Here is a 15842-nt window from a genome sequence, read left to right on the forward strand (position 1 = left end):
CCACCCCCACCCCCCCCCCCCCCCAAATCCTGCAGATGGACAAAAAATTTCCCAAATAAAAGACTTCCAAGTCTTCCTGAAAAATGAAAAAAGGGTGGATTGAGGGGGGGGGGGGAGAGAAAAATTATGTGGAAATGGAATGTCACTGAAAAAGTGACACATTCAGAAAGAAATGTAGTGCTCTCGTGCAGCTCTGATCAGCCTATGCATAACTGCACAGAACTCCACAGTTCTTGTTAATCCAATTTTATTCGGATGATTAAGTATTTTGAAATAGGAACTGAGATGCAGCAAAAGCAGGCTATCAGTCATAATTTCTCTGTCTCTCTAAGAAAAGCAGGAACCGAGGAATAAATGGTCAGCACAAAAGTACGTGTGTGGGAGTTACGAGACTATTAATGCTCAGAGGGGGAGATCAAAAGGACAACGGAGATTGTGCATACAGATCCAGCTGCAGGCACCAGCCTCTGTTCCTAGCAGCACTGAGTCTCCATCTGGGGGTATTGTGCTATACATGGAAGCATTTGCAGGAAAGCTATCTGGTCTTCCCCCCATGGGAGACTTCCTCATGGCACCTGAGGGCCACAAAATAATCCGGGGGGGAGACTTGCTGCACTGCTTTGTCCCTTAAAACTTTTGACTTACTGCTGTGCTAATACCCGACACTGTCCACTCTGCCTTTGCATAGCTCTATCCAGAATACAGAAAATAAATTTGCCTCAGATAATTACCTTTTACCCTCTCTACCTTTATGACAATCCTTAGTGAAATGAGCTCAAATACATTTTTCAAGGGAACTTTGCCCTATAAATACATTAACTATCAGTATAGTTATACTGATGAAGCTAATGTACATTTTTTATAATATTCCATCCCTTAGATTCCCCTGTGTGCTAGCTGATGGAAATTTAGGCTACTCTGAAGACTGCCAGTGGGCCAGCATCTTTTTTTTCTTGAGCAAAATTCCTGTCATGTTTCTGGTAAATGCCTTTGTCACAGGTGATGGAGATAGAGGAACAAAGGGACTACAGACATGCTGCAGTTTGCTTGAGGGGCAGAAACATCTGCTTGACTCATGGGTGGCTTGTTGGCTGAGTGCAGCAGGGGAGAATCTGGCAATTAGTTTGAAGTGTCACTATATTCGATAGAAATTGTTGTACAGGTCTTCTGGGGACATAAAGGTAACTATGCTGGCCAAATATTGCATGTGTTTCTGTAGTTTATTAATTTTTAAAGACTTTACTCAAATAGTAAACTTTTTCTAAGAATAAAGTCTGCTTGGTGACTTTCTCCATAAATGGTGACCTACTTTCTGGAAATAGGTATGTCATAATGGATATGGGAACTTCTAAGATTCATATACTTACAAATTCCTGTCTGTGAAAAAAGAGCAGGTATTAGTTCTTCTCTAAAGAAATAGGCTCTGAGATAATCAAATTTACAATGTTTGGGGCCAAGTTTGCCCTTTGGATAAAGGCTTCATTGCAGTAGTTTGCATACACAAACACAGAAGCAGAATTTGCCCTTTACATTACTTCCTTTTCAATTACTTCCCTTCTGCTCTTCTACATGTTTGAAAATGAGATTCCACTCTGAGATCATCGTACAGTCCCTGCCAAGTATAAAAGCCTTCAAAAAACTATTTTCAGGATTCTTGCCTAAAATGGAATTCAATTAATATTATGAAGTGCTGAAAATAGCGTAAAGGTAACATGTGAACAAGAGAGCGTTCTTAAATTTCAATTTCTCAATTTTTCTAACTGTTGTGCAGTATTTCTCAAGTAACTCAATATTGCTGTCTGTATCATCCCAGAGGACTGATCCAAAAATGACCTAAACCAGTAAAATTGACTTAAAAGGATTTGTTTCAGGCCTTAACAGATTTCCAGATTCCAAAATGGTTTAAACTCTATTCCTTTCCAAATTTTTGTTTTAGATATATATATATATATATACACACACATATATATATATGTATGTAATTTTTTTACCTTTGCAAATAAATCTTATAGACTGGATTTTTCAACCAAGCTATATACAAGTTTGTCTTTTGACCCAGACTGGTAGTTAGCTACCAACTAAACAATCCTGACAATATTCTACTGATTTGATGGGTCATTATTTATATGCGAGTTACTTCTGTTACACTTTTATTTCTCTGTAAAAACTTCAAATTCCACCATTACACCACTGCAGAAAATATTTTTTTTCTTTTAGCTATTCTTCTGAGAACAGAAATTCCCGAAGACTGAAATTTTCTCTATCCAGTTAATTTATGGAATCTTTTATGCTAATGTAGTTGAAGCAGTACTAATAAGCAGATATCTCAACTCATTTGAAATATTTGGCTACCTGGGAAAACATTAGAAGAAACTTTAAAGATACCAATATTTATCTTATTTTTCTTTTATTTTTTTAAACACACCTTCTAAACTGTTCGACTACTGCAAAGAGCATTAAACTTTGCAGTTGTCGTGGCAAATATTTCAAGTTTTATTTTCTATTTCAGTCCATCTGTACACTATAAGTAATATATCTACCAGCTTAAAGATATCCCAGAAAAATACTTCATGCAGAACTCTTATGAAAATATCTACAAATTTAAAATTTACATACTCATAATTTAAAGTAGAATTTGTCCAAAACAACATGTGCAAGAGATAAAAACTGTGGAATTAAAACAAGCTTTGTCCCACGATAGTAAGATACATTCAGTAGAAAAATTAGAACTCTGAATCTTCCGTTTCTCTAACATAGTTACAAATAAAGTTAAGATACCCTATCTTTGTAGTCTTATGTTCTGAAGACCATGAAGGATGTGAAGAAGGGTCATTTGCAAACAAGAACTTATTCCCCTTGAGGAGATACGCTATGTTGTGTCTTCTATTATTTTTTAGAAAGCATGCCTTCTGGACATGACCTTTTTATGATATAATTATAAGTTAATCTTAAAGGAAAAAAAACCTTCATAAACAAAATATTTTCCCTAAGGAAATATTTTACTAAATCGTTCTTGAAATTGTTTAAAAATGTCATTAATTTCTTCTACACAGAGTAGAAGTTTGAAGTAATTCTATTTTCCTCATGGCTACTTTAAAATCTTGTTTCTCATTCATTACCAGCCTAAATTAAATTGTCAATAGTTTAAATTATTAAACATTCGGAGAAAGCAGAGAGGGAGGGTGGGGGAGCATTACACCTGGCAGTCAACCATGTCAGATAAGTGATAGCCAGCTAGACTCCTGAACATAATGCTTTTATTGAGTTATTTTTAGCAATCAGAAAAATTTCTGAAGCATCAGCCTCACACTTATATTATCATTAGAATGCCAAGAAAACAAACAAACATATTGTAACACCTGGAAAAAGGAGTGGCAAACTCTCCCGTAAAATTCTGTTGTTCACTGGATAATCAATCATCCTCAGAGCAGATAGTAGCAAGGAAGACTGATATAATGCATTTGTCCAGATTCCGAATTTTCTGTCTTGCAGATTTCTTCTCAGTTCATTTTCAGTTTCCCTTTTAAATTTGTTCCTCCTGTAGGAAATATGTGTGATATTTAATCAACTGGAAAATTCTGTTAGACACCTTTAACTGTTTGTGTCTGTTAGTCATGGGGTAGCCATGACTGAGCCGCACACTCAGATCTCATCACAAGCACACTGGTCATTAAAAGACAGCTAAAAACTTTCAGATTTTTAAAATTTATTTCCCCATTCTGATAATGAGTCCATTCAGCTTAATACTTTATATTTCCTTGTCTTGTTCTTTGTTGCTTCTGCTCTGTGCTGTCAGCAATACAATATCTGCTAGGACTGGTTACTGCAGTGAATTCTGCCTGTATCTCTGTTGCAATAGGGAGCTATAATTTACAGGGACAGCATCTAAATCTGACATGTTCAGTCCCTTCGTGGTACATCCCAAAACAGCCAGGTTTTGCTAAGCCTGGCGTGTCTCTGAAATGTCTTATAAGAATAAAAGCATCTGTGTAACAGGAGCTCTACATTTGTACAGAGGGTAAAACTTTCACTTTCTACCAATGCCTCCAAGAGGAGGAGGGATTGTACATTTAACTTCTGAAACTGTCAGGATTAGTAGAAGTCTTCATATGTTTTGTTTCCTGAATTTCAGTATCTTATCCATTTATCTTTCACAAATTTTGCCACTTTCTTACTTACTTTTTATTCTCTTCCTAATAACTGTTCCTCCATTTAATAGAAACAGTATTCTTATCTTTATGAAATTTTTCTATTTAATTGTCCTTATCTTCTCTTTGTAAACATTAGATGACTCAATGTTTGTTTGTTGTTTGACTTGTTTCATTTGATCTAATCTGATTAATGCCAGAGGATATTCTTCATCAGACTTTCAATTGTTTCTAGATCAATAAAGAAGAGATTAATTAATTAATAAATTAATTACTTCATTGAAATATGTGCAATAGTGACTGAGAGTGGGGTTGTTCAGTAAACTAAACTAAAACCCCTTCTATACTGAAAGATTTGAAGAACTTCCCAGCTTAAATTTTCCTATTTAAAATTTGAAACTGGTTTTGAGAATACAGTTCCTTGAATTATAAACTCACAAATTTGTATGTTCAAAAGCTTTTTCTCTCCTTCTTATTATGTCAAAGATAAATATGAGGGGAAAGTGTGGAGCCAGTTATCCTGAGAATATCTAAATGTAGTAATTTGCAGGTTTCAAAACATACGAATACCAAAATATAAAGAGCTGACCCTTAAATTTTAGTTGATAATATTATTTTTTCCTTCTTTTAGAACAAAGGTATATATGGAGATATATATATATACTTGTATATACTTACATGATTTAGAAGCCCATTGTCCCTTTGACATGTGGATTGCTTCTTTAAGCAAAGTAACTGAGACTGTAGAAATTCTTATATCTAAGAGTGATCAGATCAAACCTTCTTACAGATAAGAGTTGCCTATTAGCCCCAAGAATTCCAGTTTTAAATGTTAAATTCTCAATTATGTTCAAGCAAAACTTCCAGAGGCTGATTTTTTTAAATAAAAAGTTATTTTATGTACTGTCTTTGGATCTAGTTGTGGATTCTTGGGAAAATTAGAACAAAATATTCCAAATACCCACACATTTGCCTTATGGAAAATAAGGACGTTAAATATAATTCGTACATTTAAACTGCCAAAGGCCTTAAAATGGCAGTACATTTTTAAGGGTTTATGGACATGACAAGGCTTTCTAAGCTTCTGTACCATTGCCCACTGATGTTCACAATCCAGAACTCTTTTAAAACTGAACGCAGTGAACCCTTATATTTTTTACTAGACTTAAATGAAATTGCTGATGGTCACTGATACCAACTGTTCTTACAATTTTCTATTTTTCACTCTAGTCTTCCTTTCTAGTTAGATGCAAATTAAGTGTGCTTTATTGTCCATCATATAATCACAGAAACATAAAATCATAGACTAAGAGATTGGAAGGAACCTCAAGGTTCATCTGGTCTAAACTTTCTTGGCAAAAACAGAGTCTAGACAAGATGACCCAGCGCCATCTCCAGCTGAGTCTTAAAACTGACCAATATTGGGGAATCCACCACTTCCCTGGAGAGACTGTTCCAGGGGCTGATATTTCTCAATGTGAAAAATGATTCTCTACCTTCCAACTGGAATCTCCCCAGGAGTAACTAGTACCCATTACCCCTTGTCTTTTCCATGTGAGTCCTTGTAAAAATGGAGTCTCCATCTTCTTTGTAGACACCCTTTAAATACTGGAAAATGATATTAAGGTCTCCCCTAAGCCTTCTCTTCCCAAGGTTGAGCAAACCCAATTCTCTCATCTCATTTTTGCCTCATATGGCAGGCTTCCCCATTTCTCGATCATCCATGTAGCCCTCCTCTGGACTCTCTCCAGCCTGCCTACATGATTTTTGTGTATATCAGGGACCAAAACTGAACACAGTATTCCAGGTTATGACCTGACAACCACTGAGTAGAGTGAGATAATTACTTCTTTATCTCTGCTGGTTATGGCTTTGTTGATGCAACCCAGCATCCTCGTTGGCTTCCTTTTCCTCTGCAGCACATTGCTCACACATATTGACCTTGTTGGCCACAAGGACCCCGGGTCCTTTTCCACAGAGCTGCTCCCCAGCCAGATAGAACCCAGACTGTGCTGCATGTCTGGATTATGTTTCCCCAGGTACAAGACCTCACCCATGTCCTGGTTGAACTTCATAATGTTCTTGTTGGCCCACTCTTCCAGCCCATCCAGCTCTTCCTGTGGAGTGGCTCTCCCTGCCACAGTGTCCACTTCCCCACTCAGTTTGGTATCATCAGCAAACATCATCCGGGCACACTTGTTACCATCATCCAGATCACTTATGAAGACATTAAACAGCGTTGGGCCCAATATTGATCCCTGGGGGCCTCGGCTTGCGACAGGTTCACAGTTCGAAAAGGAGCTATTCACCACCACCCTCTGGGTGCAGCCTGTCAGCCAGTTCCCCACCCACCACACAGAGACCACTTGTCTAGACTGTAAAGCACTGGTTTCTCTAGGAGGAGGCTGTGGGAAACCATATCAAAAGCCTTGGAGAAATCCAGGGAGATGACATTGACCGCTTGCCCCACATCAGCCGAGCAGGTTATTCTGTTGCAGATGGCAATCAGATTTGTCAAGCACAATTTGTCCTTGGTGAACCCATGTTGGCTTTTCCCAGTCACATGCTTCATTTGACTTGTGATAACCCCCAGGAGGATTTATTCCATAACTTTCCCAGGGATTGAAGCAAGACTGATGGGCCTATAATTTCCTGGATTCTCCGTTAAGCCCTTCTTGTAGGTGGGGGTGACATTAGCCTTCCTCCAGTCCTCTGGGATGTCCCCTAATCTCCACAACATCTCAAGATCATGGAGAGCGGCCTGGCAATGACATCAGCCTTAACATCCTTGGGTGGATATCGTCAGGGCCCTTTGATCTGTGGGGGTCAAGCTCCTGTAATAGTTTGCATACTGACACTTCCTTCACTGACAGTGGGTCTGCATCTGCATTGACTTGGATTTTTCTTTCCAAGGCCTGAGTCCCAACCCTGCTGGTAAAGACAGTGCTGAAAAAAGTGTTGAGAGCCTCTGCCTTTTCAGAGTTGTAAGTTACCTCTCCTGTTTCACAGTTGGCCAATATTTTCTTCTGTTTCCATTTGTTGTTTATGTACCTGAAGAATCCTTTCCCGTAGTTGTTGAAATCTCTGGCCAATTTCAATTCGAGCTGAGCTTCTGCTTTTCTAACTGCATCTCTACACACCCTGGAAATGCCCTTGCAGTTCTCAGTGGGTAATCATCTGCTTTTCTGTCTCTGGAACACTTCTCTGTTGGTTTTGAGCACATTCAGAGCTCACAGTTAAGCCAAGGAGTTCTCTTGCACCACCTACTTCTCTTACCTTTAAAGGGGACAAACTGCTTTTGTGCTTCCAGGAGAGCATTCCTGAAAAAAATCCCAGCACTCGCTGGCTCCTTTATCCTCCGAGGAAGCTTCCCATGGAATGCCTCCCAGCTGAGCTCTGAGCAAGCTGAAGTTTCCAATTCTGACATATAAAACCTTTGTCTTAGTACTAACCTTCAGCATGCTCAGCAGGATCCCAGACTCCGCAGTATTGTGATCCCTGCAGACACGGCTGTCACTGAGATATTAGAAAGCAGCTTTTCTTGGTTTGTGAGTAGCAAGTCCAGCAGTGCCTCATTCCTGGTTGGCACATCTAACATTTGTATGAGGAAGCAGTCCTCTATGCATTCCAGGAACTTGATGGATGACACATGAGCTGCTGTATTGTTCTATCAACAAATATCTGGATAGTTGAAGTCACACATAAGAACCACATTCTATTGATCCAAAGCTTGTTTAAGTATCCCAAATATTGCTTCTTTGGCCTATCATATTAATTTGGAGGTCAATAGCAGATGCTTATGTTAAGATTCTCCTTCGAGATGACCTCCATTAGGCTTCCATAATCATAGCAGTTGACTTCTAAACATTCAAGGTTCTCCTTAACATAGAGCGCATCTCCTCCACCTCTTCTTCCCTGTTTTTATGAAACAATCCATCGCAGTCCTCAAGTCATGTGAATTGTCCCACCATATTACAGTTATTCCTGTAATACCATAACTTTCTGATTGTTTGCATAAGAAGTTGTCATTTATATTATATAGCAGTTACAGATGATGACATACAAATGTATAAGATGTTCAAAAATTGCAAAGTCAATTTTTAACAGAGTTAAATCTATTTACACAATTTGAGAGTCTGACTACATACAATTCCCTCTGGAGTACACTGTCTGTGTCAAGTTTCATGTGAATTTTTCCAGAATAATTTATTTTTCTTATTTTTGTGAGTTTTTTATTTTGCTTACTTCATTAACGAAACTGTCTTACTGTAATCCCATATTCCCCCACTTATTTGTCAGAGCAAATCATCAAACTTATATACATAGAGAACCAGCAAAGAGGAGGTGAGCAAAATAATTGCCTCAGATCTGGATACATTATCTAACACAGAATGTATCCTGATCTGGATCTTTCTTAAAGCAACAAATAATGCATTTGTACCAAAATCAAAATAAATTTCCCAAAATTATTATTGTGTGTTTCTTGTTTTTCAAGATTTATGCAAGGGTTTATCACACTACAACCAACATAGACAGTAAGCTACCTGTAAGAAAATATTCATATATACATATATTCATTTTAAACTGTTTTTTATTCTGTCATTTGATAAATTAAAACTTTATTTCTGATTTCCAGGTTTATGAGATTTCCTTTCTTTCTTTTTTTTCTTTTCTTTTTCCAAATTGTTTGCTTTGTCTAAAAACATTTGAAATGTTTTCACATAGTTGTATTCTCCAGGTGTTGTATGGTAACAAAAAAAATAACCTTTTTCCACTCTTATATCAGATGGCCTTTATTTTCATTACTCTCATATTTGTCTGAAATAAACCATCTCACCTATCCTTGGTCTGTTGCCTATTACTCTTTTATCACATTCCATTCTACAGCACAGCTTAGAGCTGGAATAAAAGGCAGGTTTTTCCAAAGACAAAGGTGGCTATTATAAATCTTAACAAAGGCAACAGATTTGTTCATGCCAGGTTAGCATGGTATAAACACGATAGATGACATTTAGTTTTATGTAAAATACATATCTTGATTAATTTATCTATGTTTTCCCACAAAAATAAATGTTTGATACTCCCAACCTCAGAGCTGTTGTTTTTAGAAATATATCAGTAACATAACTTCATCTCAAACTATACACTTTTGTGTATAGCACAAGATATATATGCAAATCAAAACCTAAAAAATTCCCACCTTCTGGAAAATATTCCACTGAAATGCATAAAAAATGTGGGCTCATTTATGCATTACATGTTCTTCTTTGAATGAAAGCATGATTTAGTTATATATTTACTTCTATTTCAACATGGTTCTATCTGAGATTCTTGAAGCATCCAAAGCAGACTATTTTCAAACATGAAGAAAATCTGTCTAATAAAAGGTTAAAAGTTATAAAACAAGCATAATGCTGTCAGGCTTCAAGGTCCATCAACCAAAAACAATAAAAACAAATTGTAGTGGTAATTCTCTCATCACACCGTAACATTTAGTTGCCTCTGTTGATGTTAACAGTGATTTTTAATCTCTCAGTGGAATTTGGCTTAATATCAGACACCATTTTCTAGCTTAAAAATAATAAAAAAACGCCCAATAACAACAATAAAAACAAATCTTAAATAATTTCAAGGAAAAATATAATAAAGTGAGGTTTTTTATGAGTCTCTTAAAGTTTAGCTTAAACACCTTAAAACTATGATCAGTCATTAGAAACAATCTGTCAACAACAAAAATGGGTACATTAAATAGGAGGTTTTATTTATACCCTTGCTAGTTCTGGTGAGTATGACACTCCAAATACTTCATCAGTTTCAACCATTTACAAAATAAGTCAGTCAGGTTTAACAAACACCACAATGCTCAGTTTCTTACCCGTATCATAATGGTTGGGCCGATCAAAGCAAATTTATTTTATGCAACATCAGTAGAGGTACCAAATCCTGATCTGGTGCATCAAGATGAGACAGTTTAACAAGTGAAGGGAAAAAAAAAGAAGAAAACAAGCAAGTGATGTAAAAGCAATCACTCACCACTAGCAGACCAATGTCCAGCCAGTCTCCGAGCAATGGCTACCATGGAAAAGTTCCCACAGACTGTTACTGCTGAGTATGAAGTTACATGGCATGGAATATCCCTTTGATCACCTTAGGTCAGCTATTCCAGCTGTGTCCCTTCTCAGCCGTTTTGCACCTAGCTTACTCACTGACTAGATGGAGCAAGAAACAGAGAAGGCCTTGACGTTGTATAAGTACTGCTCAACAAAAGTCAAAACACTGCTATATGTCAACACTTTTTGGTTTTGGTCACAAATCTAAACCATAACACCATATGGGCTGCTATGAAGAAAGTTAAGTCCACCCCAGCCAAAGCCAGTACATTCCCCATTCAACATTAACAAGTATCCATTTCTTTTGGATCATGGTGAAATTTTCTGTACCTAACCAAAGAATAAGGCTCACATGTATGCTCCCGATCCTATAGCAAAATGCCTCATGTCACCATGGATATGGTGGATAAAGAGACCTGTTTTATTTTTTTCTAAATATGGAAGCAGTGTCACAAAAAACCCAACATTTTTTGCCATAACATTGCCAGAAGGTAAGGTCCTGTTTGTTAACTATTCTTTCAATACATAATGGGGTTAAAAGTGTTAATAACCATAGAACCAGCTGTTGGACAGAACAAGTGAATATGATTATTATTTTTTTTCTGGGAAAATCTTTTTTTCATTCATATTGCCCTGGTTTCAGCCAGGACAAAGTTAACTTTCCTTGGGCTGAGAGAGACCACAGCTAGAGGGCCGGGTCATGAATCATCATTAGAACATTTCATGTCCTGTGAGCTCAAAGCTCTGCTTGCATTGTTTTGGTTTTGGTTTCTGTTTCAGGATGGCTGGGCAGAGCTCTCTGCTGTGGTCGGATCCCTGCTGCGGACACACTCAGGCTTGGTGAGCCACTACTGCATTTTACACATTTTGGACTAATATTATCGCTGTTGGTTTTGCTAGTTTGGTTTGGGGTTGTTTGTTTGTTTGTTTGTTTTTCATTAAACCTACAAATTTCTTTTTTTGTCACTCCCCTATCTCACCGGCAGTGTGTGTGTGGGGGGGTAAACAATTGGCTACGTGGCAGCGTGCTACCGCTCAAACCACAACACCCAACGTGGGGCACAAAGTTTGAGATAAGGCAGAAGGGGTAATAATGTTGATTGCTTGGCTCCCTAAGATTTTATCACCTAATCTGCAGTATGTATTTCCCATGCTGTTGCTCACAGTGGTGAGAGCTGGGTTAAGATTTCGGTTTTGCTCTACTATGTGATGCTTATCTATGATGGGATGCTGTCATCGGCCCCGGGGCTATTTACAATTGAGTTTGAGGAATTCAGGAATTTTAGATACCTTTGGAATGTTGATATTAACACGGTCATCTTACTGCTTGGAGCCAGTGTGTTCCTGCATTGTGGTTCATGTTTTGTTCAGTGTTAAGCAACTAATTTAAGAGTATCCCTTGGAAATCTACCCCAATGTTGGAGAATTAGGAGTGGCTGGGGATGTGGAGTAGCATGGATGAGTACCTAGAATGGTGGGTACCTCTGGTGTATTGGAACTTCACTACTGCACAGGTGCAGAATCCTGAAGAAATAGTAAAATATTTGGAAAAAGTGTTTTCACCTGAGTAATTCCAGAGAAGCACATCTCACTGCAACGTGCTGAGGCATAGCCCACACCAAACAAGTGCTATTAAGCACTGTTCAACACCCTCGAGGAAGAGAAGGGCTCTGGATCTGGTAACAAAGTAACAGACAGTGCACCACTCCAAAGTCCACAACAGAAACTGCAGCCACTACAACCCGGAGAACAGGCACTGAACCAGAGAACCAACCCATGATGGTGTCAGTTGCTCCCATACATAAGAAGAAATAGACAAGAAAATTCTCTCACAGTGTACAGGGTGAAGATGAACCAGGGTCATCATAAGAACAGGAGGAGGAGGCAGAGCCAGTGATAGTCACCTAATCCTTATAGTCACTTATCCCGAGTGAGTTGCGAGACGTGCAAAAAGATTTCAGCCGCCATCCAGGTGAGCAACTCATTACCTGGCTGCTCCAGTGCAGGGATAGAGGGGCCAGTAGTGTGGAATTAGAGGGTAGGGAGGCCAGTCAGCTGGGATCCCTGTCTAGGGAAGGGCAAATTGACAAATCGTTGGGAAAAGACACAAAATCTCTGTCTCTGGAGGCGACTTCTGTCAAGTGTGAGGGAGAGGTGTCCCTTCAAGGAAGATTTTGTATGTCATCCAAGTAAGTGGACCACTATGGAGAGAGGCATTCCATACTTGAGGGAGCTCGCCATGCGGGAGATGGTTTAGTATGACCCAGATAATGCACAGCTACCCACAGATCCAGATGAATTCCAATGCACCTGGCCCACGTGGAGGAAGTTTGTACAGAGCACACCATCATCATATGCCAATGCATTAGCACTAATGGACTGGAGAGACGAAGAGGGACCAACAGTGGATGAACTGACTTGCCAACTACAATGTTAAGTCTCTCTTCCTCCCTCGTTGTGGCTGTGGAAAAATTATCTCAAAAATTCAAGAAGTTTAAAGAGGACATGTCTTACTTCCCACCTGCACGGACCAGAATCTCAACTATTAGGAGCAATCATTTCTCTACTCGAGAGAACCGGTACACACCACGGGGGAAGCAGTGGCATTGCCTGCGTGACCATGGAGAAGACATGAAGAAATGGGATGGAAAGCCTACGTACCTCCTAGGAGAGCGGGTATGTGAGTTGAAAGGAAGAACAAGTACAAAACAGGGTTCTTTTAGGAGAAATGCTGCTCCGGTTTCCAGTAATCAAGTCCCAAACAGCAGAAAGGTCGACTTTGCTTGTGATCCCATGAGAAGAACTTCTCACTTATATTCACAAGAAGTGGTGCTCAAGATGAGACTGAAACCTGTGCACACTTGTGGTGGTTTGACCTTGGCTAAATGCCAGGTACCTACCAAGTTGCTCCTAGCACTTCCCCCCCTTTCCCCCTTTTTTCTCAACAGGGCAAAGTGGGGAAAGAAAATAAGAAAGGAAGAAAAACCAGCAACAACCCTTGTGGGTAAAACAAAAGCAGTTTTAATATAAGCAAAACAAAGCAAAGGTGCGTGTGTGGAAGCAAAAAAATAAAAAAGATTTATTCTGTACTTCCCATGAAGAGGCGATGTGGGGCCTTCTCAGGATCAGGGCTCCCATATGTGTAGTGGTTGCCTCGGAGGACCAACGGTGACCCCACCCCCTTCCTCCCTTCTCCCAGCTTTATCCTGAGCAGACGTCACATGGTCTGGAATATCCCTTTGGTCAGTTCGGGTCAGCTGTCCTGGCTGTGTCCCCTCCCAAGATCTCGCCCACCCCGTCCCACTGAGGGGGGAAATGTCGGAAAGAGCCTTGGTGCTGTGTAAGCACTGCTCAGCAGCAGCCACCACACCAGGGTGCTACCAACACCCTGCCAGCTCCAACATAAAACACGAGGGCTGCTATAGGGGAAAAACAATTTCAGCTCAGCCAGACCCAGTACAACACATCACTAATCCATTTGTTGTTAGCGAGTATTATGACTAACATCAGAGGGGCCCTGCCTCCAGCCAGGTGGAGGACACGGACAACCGAGTTTACTGGACTGTGTGGATTCGATGGCTTGGCACATCTGACCCCCAGCAGTATAAGGCTCTAGTGGACACTGGTGCGCAATGCACCCTAATGCCATCAGATTTTAAAGGAGCAGAACCCATTTGTATCTCAGGAGTGACAGGGGGATCTCAACAGCTGACTGTATTGGAGGCCAAGGTGAGCCTAAGTGGGAAAGAGTGGGAAAAACACCCCATTGTCACTGTCCCAGACGCTCTATGTATTCTTGCTATAGATTAGCTGAGGAGAGGATATTTCAAGGACCACAAAGGGTATCGGTGGGCTTTTGGTATAGCTGCCTTGGAAATAGAAGGAATCTGTGTTACCTGGTTTCTCAGAGTATCCTTCTGTTGTGGGATTGCTGAGGGTTGAAGAACAACAGGTACCAATTGCCACTACACATATTTAAATGAATTTTAAACTATATATGTACTCTGAATGTTCTTCACCTTCTATGGCAATTTTGCACTAAATTGAAAGAGACTTAAGTATGAAGGAATCCTAGTGTTTTGCTTTGTTGTTTTTTTAATTATTTAAAATCCTAGATTTTCTCCATTAATTTCTTCTAATCTCTGGACAATCTAGTCAATTTATCTACATTCAAAATCATTTTTAAAAATCAATTTGGCATTATTATTTATGTTCATAATTAGCTATTAATACATTGCTAAGCAGTCATCTTGCACTCATTAGTAAAATGTGTAATCCTCAAAAGAAGCATGAGCATATAACAGTCACAACTGCCTGGCACTTCATTAATGCATTAGAAAACTGAGATTTAGGTAATGACCAAAGTGTCTCTTCATTAGTTGTTGTTTTATGGACACAGTTTGAATACAGTTTGGGGAAATAAGAGAGAGAAGGAAGAATAAATGTCAAGACCAAGGTTAAAGCATAAATTATACCAGATGAGTTCAAATTAACCTGGCCTCTTATCTTGGTTGTTTCGAGCACAGACTAAAAAGGTTATAATTGTACTGGAGACGATGAAGTACATAGACAAAATATCAGGACGCAAACATTTATGTTGTGGGAAAATATTAGGAGATAATAGTAATACTCTGATTGAAAAAGAAGAGACTTAGAGGTTATGTCTGAGAAGTAATTTGTGATAACCTTTTTTCTGTAGTTTGATCCAAATTTGAAATTTCTTGTGATGCAAGTATAGTTTAGCCTACTATAGAGACAGGAATTAGGAACCATTAATTCTTACATTTTACCCAGGAGACAACTGTGCGTGTGTATATCTACAGATTGATTATGCTGAGCAGCAGGAGAGAGATTATCCATAATACACAGTCTACCACTGACAGTTTAAGGAGTATTTCCATTAATCTGACCAGTTGATTAGATTGCCACGGGTTCGTTCACATTCCTAGAGGAAGATAACTGCTAGATTTAAACCTAGTCTAGCATGAAACAACAGGTTGCCAGACAAGGAAAAGATTGAAGACTGGAGATAAATCCCTCACACTTTAAATGCTTGTAAATTAAAGTATTATGGGTGGAGTGAAATCAGGATCATAGAAAAATCTAGACTGGAAGGAACATTTTGTGACCCTTTACAGCTAAGCTCCTGCTCAAAGGAAGGATAGCATAAAATCCTGAATAAGTCTGTTCACAACTTCTCCAGTCAAATTTCAAAGATCTCAAGAGGAGATTCCGCACTTTCTCTGTTATGGTACATAACAGCTGTCATTGCAGTTAACCATTCAGCTTCCTAATGTGCAGTTTGGATTTCCCTTATCACAATTAGTATTTTGCCTTTTGTCTTTATGTGCTGGTTTTGGCTGGGTTAGAGTTGATTTTCTTCATAGCAGCTAGTATGGGGCTGTGTTTTGGATCTGTGCTGGAAACAGTGTTGATAATTCAAGGATGTTTCAGTACAGTGCTTAAACAGAGTCAAGGCATTTCCTACTTCTCACCCCACCCACCAGTGAGTAGGCTGAGGTTACACAAGAATTTGGGAGGAGACACAGCAATGACAGCTGACCCCAACTGACCAAAGGGATAT

The sequence above is a fragment of the Athene noctua genome, chromosome 1 (genome assembly GCF_965140245.1).
Source record: "Athene noctua chromosome 1, bAthNoc1.hap1.1, whole genome shotgun sequence".
Classification (NCBI taxonomy): domain Eukaryota; kingdom Metazoa; phylum Chordata; class Aves; order Strigiformes; family Strigidae; genus Athene; species Athene noctua.